The 14,472-nt window shown below is 45.2% G+C and overlaps 1 protein-coding gene across 1 annotated transcript in view; it reads right to left on the reverse strand.

The window, feature by feature from the left end:
* The window catches only part of BRINP1 (BMP/retinoic acid inducible neural specific 1), a 170,443-nt gene that overhangs the window by 107,464 nt on the left and 48,507 nt on the right, over nt 1-14,472 (reverse strand). The window lies entirely within an intron of this gene.

Here is a 14,472-nt window from a genome sequence, read left to right on the forward strand (position 1 = left end):
GAGAATTGGGGCTCAGAGAAGATAGATCATTATTCAAAGATCTAATGGAGAAAGAAAAAAGCCTCGAATGCAAATCTTCTGTTGCAGATTGAATTATCTACCCCATCCTCTGCCTTCCTTTCTTCCTTGTTGTGTTCAATAACGGAACTTTAAGCTGTTCTCTCCTCTACCATGAACACAGCAACACCTGATTTTCACACTGTCTTCATCCCAATTTCTCCCTTCATTCCGTGTGACTAGCAGCCAATACCCTCTGCCTCTAGGCCCCTTGACCTACTCCATCCCTATGATCTCCACCCTCTCCCTCCTCCAGCCCCTCTTTCCTAGTTACTCCTAGAATGTGTCATTTCCCAAAGCCCCTCTAACTCTGACATATCATGTGAAAATATTCCAGTCTTGGACTCATCCATCACAATACCTACTCTCTACCTCTTCAAGACCTCCAGGCCCATGAGGATCTCATTTCCCTTTATCCAAGATCTACTGTCTTCACTTCTTTCTGGATCAACTTAGATCCAATGATCCATCCCTACGTTTACTTTTGGCCACTACTCTTAACTCCTTTACCCAATTTTTCTTCCATCTTGTCCTCTTGGCAAACCCCTACCCTGTTTGAACCTACATCCACCATCTTTGCTCTTACCTCGAATGTTCAGTTCTTTTGGAGAACAACAGCCCAGGTGCCCAGACTACAGTCATTATCAATTGAGGGTTAGCAACGTTATCAGAGCCCTCGGGGCTTCCTGGTGATCCTTTTGTATTTCCTTAAGCAGATCCTTCTACCATTCTGCAGACTAACGATTTCAGAACACTACAAACTCTTTTTGGCACTCCGCAAGGCCTCGGTGCTCAGAGATTGGTTTCACATCCTACTTCAGAAAGAGAACAGAGGCCATCGGAAGTCCTTTCAAATCCTGAGTGAAATCAATAGATTTGTACCTACACCCCCTCTTTCCTTTCTTTCTTCCTATTTAAGCTGAAAGCTGCCCCCCCTTTTACCTCCATCTATGCTTTACCTCCCTCCCTGCCTCTTCGGGAATTGCTCTATCACAAATAACCTCACTCAGACCCTCAGCCCCAGCCTCTCCCTTTCTTAATGGTCTCCTCCCTTAGAAGCCAAAGAACAACAACAAAAGCTCTTCCCTTTATCTCACATCTCTGCTCCATTTCTTGTTATGCTTCTTTAAAAAAAAAAAAGTCTACTTCCTTGCTTCTCACTTACTTCTCAGCCCACTGCAATCTGGCTCCTGTCCCCAACATTACATTTAAACATCTCTTGCCAAGGTCAAGATTTTAAACACAAAAGGCTATTTTCAGTTCTTACTTTATATTCTCCATCAGAACCCATGGCCCCTGATTACCCACACCTTCCTCCTTAAAACATTCATTTATTTGAACTTCCATGGTACCAGACGTCCCTGGCTTTCCTCCTGTACCATGGGACAGTCCTCAACTTCTCAATGCTTTTCTCTGCGCATGCTAAACAAGCTCCCCTGAGTGAACACATCCCTAAGGGCCATCTACAGTGACTATCGGTAACCTGATGGCTCTGAATACCATTTTTTTTTTTTATCCAAGGGGCAGAACCATCTATACAACTGCTTACCAAGTCTCTATTTGGATGTTACAGCTAGTTTAAATTTAACATTTGCAGAGCTGACTCATCACGTTCAATCATACACAACCCCGAAGTGTCCTTGCCTTGCAGGGCTGCCTATCTTGATGAAAAGCACCACCGCCCACACAACTGGCCAAGTCAAAAATGTGCCCCTTTTCTTTTTCCTATTTAAGCTAGATCCAGTGACTCAGCACTTAAGGTATGATCTTGCCACGTCCCTTGCTTCTTGAGTCTTCCCTGCTTTTCAGCCTTCAAATTCCAATACTGAGTCTTCCATCTCCTTAAAGTACCTCAATGTATAATTTCATTTATATTACATTCTTGAAATGATGAAATCATAGAGACAGGAAACAAAGTGGTGGCTGCCAGAGGTTAGGGATGGCAGGGGAGAGGAGGAAGGCATGATGATTAAGGGGCAGCACAAGACATCTTTGTGATGATGGAACTGCTCTGTGTCTTGATGGTGGTGGTAGTTACAGGAATCCACACGTGCGATAAAATGACTCAGAGTGGTACACATGCATTGTTCCAATATCAAGCTCTAGGATTTGATATTATGTCATAGTTATATGAAATGTAACTATTTGGGGAAAACTGGGTGAAAGGTACATGAGACCTCTCTGTACTATCTTTGCAACTTCTTGACTATTTCAAAATAAAAATTAAAAAATACATGGATCTCAAATCCTCATTGATGCTACTTTAGTCCAAGACACACTCCTTTCTTACCTGGGGCACTGCCATAGGCTTCTATTTCCCTGCCATCTGTTTTGCACCCTCTCTCAACTTTTCTCCGTCCATCCATTCTCTCCATTTTAGCAGGAATCACCTTTCCTTATTTTTTTTTTTTTTAATATTTTATTTATTTGAGAGAGACTGCGCACGCACACAAGGGGGGGGGAGGGGCAGAGGGAGAAGGAGAAGCTGACTTCCCACTGAGCAGGGAGCTGGACATGGGGCTTGATCCCAGGACCCTGGGATCATGACCTGAGCTGAAGGCAGATGCTTAAGCAACTGAGCCACCCAGGCACCACGCATGAGGTGTTTTTAAATATAGAATAAAGGAGTCACCTTTCTAAGATGACAACGTGACATGCTCTGCATCTGAGCAAAATCCTCTAAAGAGCTCCGCATTGTCCTTAGGACCTGGTTCCTAACTTGTGTGCTGGATGCTACAGAGGACCACGGCAAACTCACAGGGACACGGGGATATTATAAATGTTCAAGGGAAATGAGAGATACTTGACATTTATTGGGCATCACAAAAACCACTAACCTGAAGTGGTTTACAGTTTGAACATTAAAACACATCCATTCCTTTCATATGGCATACCTTCGTTAAGGTGGGTTTTTGGCAGAACTACAAAGTATTGCAGAAAAATGAATGAGGAATAGGAAATGAGGGTGACAGTATCCAACTGCAAAGTTTAAGAAGCAGACACTGTGATTATTTCACAGTGATTATTGTGAATATTTAAAATCAAAATATTGCTTTTTCTTTAGGTTTGCATGCATCATTTTTCAAATGGCCACTAAACTTCGGGGGACATAAATATTTCATTAAGCTGTTCAGACCTAACTCCTCAATAAACAGAATTAGGATTTCCCTGGCCTCTAGGAACCATAACAAAATCACTGAGAGCATTTTGAAATGAGAAAGTGTGGAAGGCACCAACTTAGGATAAATAAAGTGCAAAGTCTTTTCTAGAACATGCATCGAGCTCCATTATCCAACCCCCAACTCACTTCCCTGGCCTGCATGCGAACATTTTCTCTGCCTGTCATTCACAGTAAATTACTGCAGACCCCAGAACAAGTCTGTCTCTTTCTGGACATGACCTCAAAACACACACACACACACACACACACACACACACACACACGCACATACACACACAACTCTACTTTCCTATACCTAATTCCTACTGTCCAGATCTCAACTTAAAAAAAAGAAAGAAAAAATCCTCTTCTTGAAATCCTTATTTATACTAGCACTCCATGTTAATCGTCTTCCCCTGCACTCCTCCTAGGAGGGAGCAATTTGACTCCATACCCTCCATCTCTGGCCAGCTACCTACAGTGCTCCTAAAGGCACAGAAGAATATTGCTTTGTTGGTATCAGAGGCTCATGCAGTTCCTGCACAAGGTAGAGACTTATATATGTCGACTTCATGCACGGGTGAGCAATTCCTTCCCAAATCAGACAATCCCGAACCATTTAGCCGTGCCAGAGACTTCCAGATCCTTTGTATCCAGTTCCTTCTTTCTCACACAAACCACACCCTCCATAAATAGGATCTACACCCGGATGTCATGCTAGAGTCACAAAGAGGATGTCCCGAGTGCTCAGGGAGGGCAGCTGCACCTTGCTACTGTTCTCTGAACCACACGCCTACAGTTTGAAAAACAGGAGAGTTACTCCCACCACACAAACAGACCCCATTCTGAAACGCTGCTGATGGCTGGAAGGTGCTTGGGTGAAAAGCCATGCCTGGGGGGATGAACGTCCCCTGAGCATTACACATCAAAGACAACCTGGCAGGCACCGTGCAGCGGGAACTGGAAGATGAGATGTTGCAGACAGCTCCCATCACCTGGGCTGATTAATAAATTAGACGCTTGCAAATCATGGGACGTGTACCGTTTACACGAATCCATGCATGCTGACGGCTTAAGGCTACCTTGCCAGTATGTAGGCCTCTGGATTCCTGCTATATGTGCCTCAGGGCATCAGAAATCTTTCTGTTCCTTTTTATCTTCCTCTAAACAAGTGTCCTGTTAGTCGAAGAATGGAACCAATGCTACCACCCTAGGACACCTAACCTACAAGCACCCAGATCGAGTTCGCCTCTTGTTGTTGGAGGTCCCTGCCGCTGAATTTCCAGGGAAAATGTTTAACTACCAGTCTTCAAGCACTTGCTCTGTGCTAACTATGATCATATGTTATCTTCTTAAATCTTTGCAACAATTACAGGATGTATTCCCATTTCACAGATGGAGAAGTTGAGGTCAAAAAGTTTAAGTAACAGACCCAGGACCTCACGGTCCAGGATTCAAACCAAGATCTGCCTGAGTCTCAAGACTTGCTGCCCATCGCTCAGGGATAGCGACTGGTTTAGCTTCACAGAAGCTTAGATACTGACTTGGGGCTGGAAGTTTCCATGGAGGTTTGCAGAGGTTTGCAGAGACAAGCCAGGTACAGATAAAGGGTGGGATGCAAAGCCTTCCTCCAAGCCAGTCTGGGAATCCACCGCTAATGAGACTCAGTAATTCTTATGCCCAGGAGGAAGGCCTTGCGAGATAAAGAAATTGCCTGGAGGCAGAAGCCTGGGTATTCTGGTTCCTTTCATAAGGGATACAAAGGTATCCAGCAGCTGCCGAATTGTACATTAAAAAAAAAAAAAAAATGCACCGTGCCACAGGGTGCCAAGAATGGAATTGGGGCAGGTAGGCCTGGATGCAGCCCAGGAAGGGAGCTGCCTGACGGGTAGGTCCGGGGCAGCTCTGTCGGTGGCATGGAGTCGTACTTGGGAGTTAATGAACTCCATCTTTATTGCCTCTGTCTTGGCTTCAGCGCTCCCTTCCTCTCCCTTGAATTACTGCCACCGCTTCTGAACCCTTCCCTCCTACTCCTTTCCACGCATTCTGCCCGCTGCTGCCAGAGCGATATTTCTAAATGCATTATCAGCCCATGTCAGTCTCCCGCTTCAAACCCTTCAGCATTTTCCTGTTGCCCAAATCAGGAAAGGCACAGGTTCTAACATGCTTAACCGGAGCCCATGGCAAACTCTGAGAAGCAAACAGCACAGCTGTCCCCTGTGCCCCAAATGACCACGATACGGACCCAAAGTCAGTGTATTTCAGACAGGAAGGCCCACTCCATTGGCAGAGGCTGAAATCACTTTAGTTGGTAGGGAGCCACATTTTAAAAAATAAATGAACCAGGGGCACCTGGGTGGCTCAGTCGGTTGGGCACCTGCCTTCGGCTCAGGTCATGATCCCAGGGTCCTGGGATGGAGCCCCACACCAGGCTCCCTGCTCGGCGGGGAGTCTGCTTCTCCCTCAGCCTCTGCCTCTGCCCCTCCTCCCCGCTCCCCCCCGCCCCCGACGTCCCCTGCTTGTGTGCTCTCGATCTCTCAGTCTCTCTAATAAATAAATAAATGAATCTTTAAAAAAAATAATAAATGAATCAGAAAGGAATAGACAGTACTAGAATGGAATAGAAAATATCAAAATACATCACACGTATAAGGTTAAGTATTTTTTTACGAATTTTCATTTCGATCGTGTATCTGTATCTCTTTCTATAGGTTTAATAAGTATCAATGTAAAAATAAATTTAAGCGTGAGTTAGGGTTAAGAAATGTAAAGACAAAAGAAGGAAAAAACATTGCTCTAAATAAGGGTCCAGTAACACTCTGACAATGCGCTAGAGTTTGAGTTTGGTTGAAACCAATTTGCCATTCCAAATTTCTTTCATTGTTGCCTCCGAGTTGCTATCCAGCCTTCTGTTATACATCCCTGCTACTCAACACACACACACACACACACACACACACACACACACACACACACACACACCCCTATAGATCTGAGGTTCCTCCCACCTCTTGTTTTCGCAGGCACTACTCTGTCCGCCTGGGCTACTTTTCTCCCGGCTGTCTTCTCACAAATTCCTACTCCTCCCTGAAGACTGAGTTCAATACCCTTTCCTCTAGGATGCCTTCTTAGACTTGTCTTTTCCTCCCATCCTTCCCCCCTTCACAATCCTAATGCTAGGGCAAGTTCCCCTCCCCCTCCACAAACAGAGCCCCAAGGGCAGGGTTCAGCCAGGGAACTCAGCACAGGTACTGTGCTTTATTTGTCTTTGGTCAGTTTACCCCAAGATATCATGGATTCCTTGAGGGGGAGGATTAAGGGTTCCTCTTCCAATCCCCAAGGGAATGGTGCCGGGCCAGTTGGTAGGAGTCTGGAGATCGGTAAACATTTTTCAAATGAATGAGTAAGCTACAGGTGCTCCAGATCATGGATCCAGTCCCTGTGTCTTCTTTGGCCAAGGTTTGGAGCGTGGACTCTGAAGCTGCAAGGGCTTGTCTCTCTTCTACAAATTTCCCCAGTCCCAACAGGGGATTTGTGTCAGTCACTCCACCTGAGGGAGGTGTGCAAGCCTGTCCATTTTCAGACCCTGCTCCCGACTCAAGCTGGACAACGGCCCAGCCACGATTGAAGAAAACTAAGGTTTGCAGCTCACGAAGTCAGTTCAGTAACGGCATGGGAGCAAAGAGGTAAAGCACAGCAAAGGTACCAATTTGGTAGCAATAAAGCTATCATTCTTGGAAGGGGAAGATCAATTTTAAATAATCAACACAAAGCATCTCTGAATTGACACCAAGTGGCCCGGGAGATGTTTGCAGTATATCCTTCCCTATCCCTCTCTATTCAGGGAGAACTTGAGCAGAAATTTGGATTAAATGAGGGATAAGGTAGGGGGAGGGCACAGGGTATTGGTTCTCACCAGTGACGCCAGCCTCTAAGTGGCTGAAATTGACAACTATAAACCTGAGACATTGTCCCGTTCTCATCTTCTTTCATGCCTACTGGGCATGCTCTAAAAGGGATAAAAAGTTATCTGTTAACCCACTGGGTCCAAACTGGTTGTTAAGGACTCAAGCCGTGTATAGCCGAACCTAGCAATGGTGCCTAAACATCTCACTTCCTAGGGAATTCTGTAGTCAGAGGAGAAACCCACCGGATCTCCCAGATCTCCTGAAGGAACGGAGATTGTTTTTTCTGGAGAGGAGAACTGATTTCCCTTAAATACTGCCTTTCTGCAGCAGGAAGCACAAACTGATTCACCTTCCTAAATGCATTAACTTCTACTCTGGTCTGAGGCCATGTCTTAAAACATACAAAATCCCTTCCCCTTTGGCCCCGCAGCCAGACTGGGAACCTGACCATGACACTGATGCCTATATTGTAACCATTCCAATTCAGACGCGTGAAGACCAAAAGCTAAGACTATTTATTCTGATATCCTTCTCACTGCCCCTTTTCCTTTTTTTTTTTTTCCAAAAATACTCGCTCTGGAGCAGAATTTCTCAACCTCCACACTACTGACATTGTGTGTCAGATGATGCTTTGCTGCCAAAGGCTGGCTGTACATTGCAGGCCATTTAGCAGTGTCCCTGATCCCTGGCCTCGCTCCATTAAACGCCGGTAGCAGCCCCCTCCACAACCAAATGTGACAACCCAAATCCCCCCGGACATTTCTGAATGTCCCTTTAGAGAGCAAAATCACCCCTGATTGGCAATCATTGCCCCAGGCCAGTGGTTCTCCCATCCGAACTAGACCAATGAAATCAAAATATCAGAAGAAGGACCCAGGCACTGGTATTGTTTAAAAGCTTTGCAGGTAACTCTACAGTGCACCGCTTCTTTGCAATGTGGAATCAAGGTCTTAGCTCACTCCTCGACCGTGGCTCCGGCCTCTGTTGAGCTCCCTATCCCTATACAACAGGTGGGAATGCCAAATTCAGGAATAAGAAATAGTAGCTCAGAAATTTAGGAAATGCAAAGGGAAAGAGAGAAGAAAAAAATAAAGAGAAGGCTACTACCTTTGACGGGGAAACTGAGGCTGCTGATTCCTTCCCTCTCAATCGTAAGCCGGGATAGGGCAGACTTAGACTAAAGTGTTCAAAGGGAAAGCTGGATGCGTAGGGGGGCTTCCTCGGCCAAGTGCCAGCTTCCAAGCTAAAGAGGTGTCCCTTTAAGAGTGCTTTGACCCAGGCTGGTGTCCAAAGGAGAGACACTCAAAGCCAGGTAGAGCCAGCAATCCTTACACCTGCTCTCCAGAATTCCAATACTTCTGAGAATAAGAGGTTGTGTGGTCAAAGAGATTTGGTCAAATATTGTTAATGTGTATTATATATATATATATATATATATATATATATATATATATACATATAAAATTTGGGAGGCAATGGTTAATTAAACACACAGGCTCTGGAATCCCCTTGCCTATGCCATATCCCACCTTCCCAGAAACTAGCTCTCCTTCCTTGGACAAGTTCTATACCGAGAAAATAATAAAACCTACTGGACAAGATGATGGGAAGGATCAATCAGTTGGAATAATGTATACACAGTGTGTTCATGCTGGACACTTGGTAAGTTTTCAATGTTAGCAATTCACTTATCATCATTGTTACTGTTTACTTGACTATGGGATCTTTTTTTGTTGCTGTTCCAGACAACACCTTTTAACATTGCATTGAACTAGAGTTCTGTGTAATCTACTTGAAGAAACGCCGATTTAGATTGAATTTTCCTACACTAATAGAAATATAACCCTTGCGCTATGTGATATTAAGATTCTATCTGGAATCTGGAGGCTGGTGGTGTCAAGTTCAACCACAAGCATCCTGAGAGGTGCAGTGGTGGACTTCTCCCTTACTGCCACCTGTCTGTAAGCTCCTTGAAGGCAGTCCAAGCTACCTTGTACTTTATTGGTTCCCCAGGGCACAGCATCTGGCATACCTAGGTACCCAACAGATACTCTCGAATGATTTCTGGATAAGGACCGCATCTCATTCACCTCGGGGAGACCAACCCCCCCTCCCCCCCGCCACATTCATTCAGCCAAGTAGCTTTACCACAAAACCTACTGTGGATATTTTTGTGAAATACATCAGGGAACCATTAGAATATCAGATTAGAAGTGAGAGTCATGCAAGTCTGAAATAAATGTGCAAGACAGTTAGGCAATCAGACTTGGTTTCCCAAGATTTGATTTATACTCAATTTTCACGTACTTATTTAGGGCTCAGAGGAAGGCACACCAGGAGCCACAAACCACTTGCTCAGCAACCTGCAGGGAAAACCATTCAATATGAAACCACCTCTCATGGAACTGCTACATTTTGCAATTACTGATGAGCTCAAAGTCAGGAAAAAATAAACAGAAAATAAAACATAAAAAGGCAGGAAACAACTTTGGACCAAACTGACTTTTTTTTTTTTAGTAGCAACTATGAAGAGACCAAAATGACTTCTAAATTATCTCGAGAACAAAAGAAATAATTTCTAGTAATGCCATCAGCCATCTGAGATGAAAGGGTAAATTTGGATTTATACAGGTCCTGCAAAATTCCAAGCTCTAAATGTTTGATAGCAATGTTACTTCGCACCACAAGCACACAAGGCATTTCACTGGAGCTCCAGTTTGCAAATAAGAAACCTGAGCCTCAGAGAGATTGTAATTTGCCCAGGGGCAGAGGGAGTTTCTCTGTACTTGATGATAAACCAGGTAACTAAAAACTAGAGAGAATCATGACAGCATAAGGTAAGAGCTCCCGTTGTGGGGTCTCAGAGACCCGCTTCTGGTTCCCAGCCGAGACACTTCTCGTGACGATGGACACGTCTTGTGACGTGGACAATTTGCTTAGCCTCTTGGCGCCTACGTTTTCTTATTCATAATATGGGCAATAAGAGCATTTCCCTCCCAGAATGACTGTATTTAATGACTAATGTATGTATGGGCTTAGCAGAAAGTGAAAATCAATGATTTTATTCGAATGATGATTTAGAACCTTAATGAAAAAAAATTTGCTGATAGAACATTTAAACTGTACAAAGCATTCTCACATGAACTTTACCTCATTTGACCTGGTAGGTAGGACAGACAGACATCATTATTCCTACAGAGGAGCAAATTGAGGACCTGAGCACTTCCTTATCCACTCCTCTCCATGGAATGATAACTGTGTGCTTACTGATTCTTGTTTTGCTTCTACCCTCCACCCTCAACTCTGAGTTTGGTGGAGGACAGGGTGGACCCTACTGGTTGTGCATGTGTGTTTGTGTGTGTGTGTGTGTGTGTGTGCGCGCGCGCATGTGCTCTTCATTGTTTTCTTTTGGTCATATCTGTATGACCGAACCATGGCACAGCTCACGACATATGACAGGTGCTAAATTCTATGAGTGAATGATCCATAGAATGCATTGGCCGAGGATGAGAAAGCCAGAAACTGGCTCCAAAATAAACAAAGCCCGAGTCTCCAGACCCCCAAGTCCAGTCCTCTCCACTACCCCAGGCAATACCTTCTGAGGACAGTATTTCATGGAATCATGGAATTTCAGAAAAGGCGAGGACCTTGAAGATCACCTTGGCTAACACTCTCATTTTACAGACGACGAAACAGAAGCTCCCAAATTCCATTATCTGGGCCAAAAGCATGCACGAAGGAGGCAGAAGAGGTGGGCCAGCGCCCAGGTTCCCTGACTCCGAGATCAACGATGCTGGCAGGTGCACGCAGAAAATCCCCCAGGCTCCATGCATCAGCTCAGACTTAGGCAGGAGAGAGTGTGTGCCTCGTGCACCTAAACCACTGCTTGTACACATCTTATTGCTTGGCTTGTGAAGCAACACAAGAAAAGGCTTCTGCTGGGATTTTACGGGAAAAACTCCCCTTCTTGCCATTGGCACCGACTCCTGTCCCGAGTCTATGAGCTGAAACCAGCCTCTGTGTGCATGTGCATGAGGAAAGAAATGGCCTTAACCCACTTAAGTGAGGAGAGGAGACCTCCCCTCAGATTTTTTCTGAAGCTCCTAGATCAGCCTGGGGCCCAGCATGAGGGCAGGGTGGGGGGAACTTGGCCAAAGCTGGAGGGCTAGGGCACCTCCATAAGGCTGGCTGTCTAGCACAAGCCAGTGTGGCACGTTCCTGGAGAAAAGCCTTGCTGTCATGATGCAAATGTCGAGTGTTTAATGTGCTAGGTCTACATGAGCACACGGGAAGACACACTGGAAATCACCGGGAGACATGCTTTCATGCTTCAACAAAGCAGCATGCGGTGAGGACAAAGTCACTTGACAACCGCCCTCAGGAGCATGTCCTAGTGGCTTTGGCTCTGGTCTGAACCTGGCCTGGAGAGGCACACGTGTCTCTGGATACTTATCTGCATGTGTGTCCATGTGCTGATCAGGATAGGAACCCTACCCGATCTTTGCACGTAGTAGGTTCCAAATCAATGTTGATGGTATTAATGATCTCCCAGTTATATCTACCCTGCACTTTTTTCTTTGTAGCACTTATTGTGTGTGTATGTGTGTGTGTATGTGTGTGTGTGTGTGTGTTTAATTAATGTCAGTCTTTCCTAGGAGAGCAGGGACCATGTTTGTTTTACTCATCATTGTATCATCTGCCCCAAACACGGTGCTGGGCCTCTAGCTGGTGCTTCATAATTATTGGAGGATTAAATAAAGGAAGGAAGGAATAACTAGATGACCAGGGGGCCTGACTTCTGGGTCAAACTCCAGCATTTAATTAACCACGTGACCTTGGTTAAATCTTATACTTAATTTTAGAACTAGAAAGCATCCTAGAAATCAGCCTGTTGGATGATGGCACACTTTGCTTTAGCAGTGGGACCGAAAGGCAAGCATATGGAACATCAGAACACGAAAGCAGAAGAGTGAGACTTTCGACTGTACTGTATAAGTGCTGTGTAAGGCTGGGGGGATCCTGCCTGGTCACCCTCCCACACACAGAAGCTTGCCTGTCTTCCCACACTACAGTGGCTTTTATGACTTCTTTCATCGATCCTCAAGATCTCAAAGAGCATAGATTGAAAACCACTGATGTATATCAAGGCTACCATTTGATGGGTGAGGAGGGTGGGATCCAGGAGAGGAGGGAGTTCGCCTAATGTCACAAGACCGGTGCCCAGAAGGCTGGAGTTAGTATCCAGATGTCCTGACCCCCAAGCTCATTAACAACCTTTCCTTTCTTAGCTCTCTCTAAAACCAACCCCAAATGTTTACAAAGTGGTTGTGAGGAAAAATGTCTGCAAGAGCCCTTCCAGAGCTCGGGAACACTCTATGTGTAGACACCACGCTGGGGGAGCCGGATGGCACAGCATCTGGAAGGAGGGCTGTGGGGTCAGGCGGGTCCATGCTTGGACCCCAGCTCCATTCCTTACCACGTGGATGAGCTGGGGCCAGGCACTCAGCCTCACCAAGCCCTGGTTTTCCGATCTGTAAAATGCCAAGGCACTGCTCACCTCACAGAGGTTGTTGTGAGGAGTCAAAGACATTCTTTCATGGCCCATCATTAAGTGCTCACTGTTGAGCTACTGTAGTTCTACTCAGAGTATCCATGTGAGTCTAGGGGTATTTCAACAGTCATCACTAGCATATGTTAATCATCCACCATGCACGATAGCTCCCTTCTAAAACCCAAGCACAGCCATCATGTTAGAGCATTACTACTCATCTTCAAGCCCACGTATCCCCCGGGTCTAGCACAGGGACAGGCTTACGGCAGTTGCTAACAAACATTTGTAAATAATGAATGGATGCCATTAGTTCTATCATATTCATCGGTGTGGTTATGGATTTATAGTCAGACATTGTTTCCAGTCCAGGATCCATCATTTTTCGGCTGCATGACTTTATTCAAGTCAGTCAACTTCTGATCTTTAAAAAGGAAATGTGAACCCCAGTCATCCAACTTTAAGGCGTCCTCAGGAGGCCCACATGGAAGCGAAAGCCAACATGTCAAACCAAGATGCTATCGTTGTCTGACAAAACGCAAACAGGGTAAGATACCTGGATCTCTACCACTTGTTCTGTTCCCTTAAATCCTCTGGCTCAGCTTGTATCTTTCCCGGTACCTGAGACTTCAGATACCAGTGTGTTCTGTCGAGTCATCAGGGAGTGCCCACGTTTCATTTACACGTGTTCACAAAGAGCAGTGGCTATATTACGCCAGAAATTATGCCAAGGATCCAAATTAATAACGATAACGATAGTTATTATGGTTCTTAGGTGATTTAGGAATAGTTCTCCCAAGGACTGGTCTTCTGAATCAATAAATATATTTTAAAGATTTTATTTATTTATTTATTTGACACAGAGAGAGAAAGCACAAGTAGGCAGAGAGGCAGGCAGAGGGAGAGGGAGAAGCAGACCCCCCACTGAGCAGGGAGCCCGACGTGGGGCTCGATCCCAGAACCCTGGGATCATGACCTGAGCCGAAGGCAGCTGCTTAACTGACTGAGCCACCCAGGCGCCCCAATAAATAAATTTTAAAATTCTGAAATTCTCTTTTGGAAGAAAGACTCCTTATTTTTCACCCCTGCTGTCCTTCCCCCTTTCCTGCCCACCCCATATCCATGCTCCCTTGTGTTCCTGCTTTCTATCATGCCCAGAGGACCTTCCCTCAGTAACTCTGATCACTCAGCACCCTTCAAGGCTCATCTGTGAACTCTTTCATAGATGGAAACTTGCAAAGCCTCAGCCACTATTCAAAGTAGGATTAGAATATTCAGCATAAAGTCACATCCCCAGTCTACGATGCCAATAAATGTGCAAAGGAGACATGCCCATTGTCATAACAAATACACAGAAGTCTTACGACCTAAATGCTTGCTTTTCCAGATGCAGGTCGGGGTCCTTTCCTCCACCATGCTTCCTGGTTTTCCCATTCTAACTAGCCCAGAAGGGTTAAGGGTATGCTCCTTCTTCCTTGACCTTAAGACAAAGACTACACCTCTAGAGAATTTCTTGCATTCCCCAATTCATTTAAGTCCACAACTTTTATTGTGTGCTTCTGATACACGGAGGAACAAAAATCACTTGAGGGATCCAAGAATGAATTGCATATAAGTCCTGCCCTCAACGGGTTTCTAATTGGGTGAGAAAGAAACGCAAAGAAGCACTCTAACTTCAGATGGTTTAAAACTAAAGAGATGTAAGTGTAGAGAGCTGTGAGATATCAAAGAGAGGGTGAAAGAGCTCAATGGGGAGAATCTAAGATGGTTTCAAAGAGGAAACAATTTTGGGCTAAGTC

This window comes from Halichoerus grypus, chromosome 14, assembly GCF_964656455.1.
Source record: "Halichoerus grypus chromosome 14, mHalGry1.hap1.1, whole genome shotgun sequence".
NCBI classification, from domain to species: Eukaryota; Metazoa; Chordata; class Mammalia; order Carnivora; family Phocidae; genus Halichoerus; species Halichoerus grypus.